This window comes from Dipteris shenzhenensis, chromosome 19 (genome assembly GCF_047967505.1).
Source record: "Dipteris shenzhenensis isolate YYH24624 ecotype China chromosome 19, Dip_SZ_1.0, whole genome shotgun sequence".
Classification (NCBI taxonomy): domain Eukaryota; kingdom Viridiplantae; phylum Streptophyta; class Polypodiopsida; order Gleicheniales; family Dipteridaceae; genus Dipteris; species Dipteris shenzhenensis.
This window is the reverse complement of record NC_141614.1, coordinates 37,398,519-37,400,796: the sequence shown is the minus strand read 5'-3', so window position 1 is coordinate 37,400,796 and position 2,278 is coordinate 37,398,519. Positions and strand designations below refer to the sequence as shown.

At 50.1% G+C, this 2,278-nt stretch overlaps 1 pseudogene; it reads left to right on the top strand.

Annotated features, from left to right (window-relative positions):
* The first annotated feature begins 655 nt into the window (after positions 1-655).
* On the top strand, positions 656-2,067 carry LOC147890428 (G-type lectin S-receptor-like serine/threonine-protein kinase At5g24080; annotated as a pseudogene).
* The last annotated feature ends 211 nt before the right edge of the window (positions 2,068-2,278 follow it).

Below are 2,278 nucleotides of genomic sequence, written 5' to 3'. Positions count from 1 at the left end.
CCCCACACACACACACACAAAAACACACAATTTAAGAATACAATGTATTATACAATATATTATGTTATAATATATATAATATTATATATTATATTTATGTCTCTCACGCTCTCTAACTCTCTCTCTCTCTCCCTCTCTCTCCAAGTGGAGTTTGCCTCGCTGCGTTTTGCCACGTGTGCAGTCGAATAGCCAGCGGACTTCCGATTGCCTGCCTTTATCTGACTGCAGTGTCCCGCTGTCGGGCCACGCATCCTCTCTACCTACCCTTCTGTCTCTCTACTGGCCCGCGACGGCGCTCATTCAATGTGGCACGGTGGCAGCTTCCTGCTGTTCATGACTCGGGAGAGTCCTTTCCTCCACACAGTGTACTGTTTACATACAGTCTACTGTTCCATGTTGGGTCTCGTGCGCGCGTCTCGTGGTGGCGCTGCCACGCGTAGTTCATGCGTATGGCCGCCGTGCCACGCTGCCAGCGTGGCTCCTCGCTGTAAACTCTGCGCCACCGCTGTCATAAAACTCCATTAAACGCTGGCAATACACACTGCAGAAAGAACTGAATTTGAGCCAGGTTTTGACCTCGAATAAGTGCAAGAGCTACGCAGCATACCTTGCGGACGATACCACATCTTTGGCCTGTGAGGAATCGATAGGTTCTTGCGGCCACGACTACCAAAATGACTTTCTGTGCGTCTGTCCCGGCAATAAATAGCACTTGTACAGGTAAACTCTGATGAGTGCAGCTTTCTGTAGCATGGGTAGATATGAAATCAATGTTATAAGCTTTCCTAAGCCAGTGGACCCAATGTCTATTACTTTTCTCATCGGCAAGGTATCTCTTCTCCAGTAGCACAGATCAATTATCATCTGATTTCTTCTTTACTGTACGCAGGATCATCTTGCGTCGGTACCCTATGCAGCACTGCGCAGAAAGCATTGGCTTTCGGAGTGCCGTCTGCAGCAATACTTGGCTCCATCGCCGTGTTTCTTCTGTGTTTCGTCCGACACAGGAGAAGACAGTTCATGAAAAGCATACTGAGCTCTTCCGGTGGCTGTTTCCGTGTAGAACGAGCTATGCAACATCCTGACTTCAACATAGGTGGCTTATTTGAGGGGCCGACGGAAATCCCTTATTTTGTACTGGCGCTTTTACGATGATTTTGGGTGAAGGAGGTTTTGGTGTAGTGTACAAGGGCGCACTTGCGAGCGGTGATACGATCGCTGTGAAAGTGCTAGACGGGAACTCCAGGCACAGCGACAAGCAGTTCTTGAACGAGGCCGCCACGGTCGGAAACATTCACCATGTTCACGTTGTGAGACTGCTAGGTTTCTGTATTCAGAATTTTCAAAGGATTCTGGTTTACGAGTACGTCCCCAATGGATCCCTGGATAAATGTCTCTTCTCCGATCATCATGAAGGGGGGATGATAGTTCTGAGCTGGAAGCAACGCTACCAGATAGCTTTGGGCGTAGCACGAGGCCTCAGCTACATGCACGAAGAGTGCAGACATCGCATTATTCACTGTGATATCAAGCCTCAAAATATTCTGCTGGACGATTTGCTGTTCCCAAAGATAGCAGATTTCGGGCTAGCCAAGTTGATGTCGAGGGAAGCGAGCAGGGGGCTGACACTGGCGAAAGGAACGCCAGGGTATGTGGCGCCGGAGTTTTGGGCTGGAGGGGAGAGCGAGGTGACGACCAAGCTCGATGTGCACAGCTACGGGATGGTGTTGCTGGAGCTGATCAGCGGGAGGAGGAACTGGGGGGAGGGGGGCTGGTTCCCGAGGAGGGCATTCGAGGGAGCGATGAGAGGGGAGTATGGGGCGATAGTGGACGAGAGGATATTGATGCTGCAGGATATGGGAGGAGTGCTGGGGGAGGATTTGGTGGATTGGGAGCAGGTGAGGAGGCCAACACTGGTTGCGTTGTGGTGTATAGGGGAGGAGGCCGAGCATGGGCCGCGTGGTGCAGCTTTTGGAAGGAGTGGTAGCCGTGCCTCTCGATCCTCCCACCCCAACTTTCCTTGCATTCTTGGCCAACCTCTCAACTCCACCTTCTCTCTCACACTAGAATTTGCGCTGTTTTGCCCTTTCCACTTGCATACATAGACCACCAAAAATGGTGCTATGGAGCATGCAAGAATTCTATAACACAAGATGGTAAACCCATGAGGACAAAGCCTTGTTCCTCTCTTGAGTGCTCTCCTCAACTAACTCGAGAGTGAAAGAGTTGGATTAGATCTTTAACAATAATCAAGTGAGTCATTGGAATTCATTTCTTA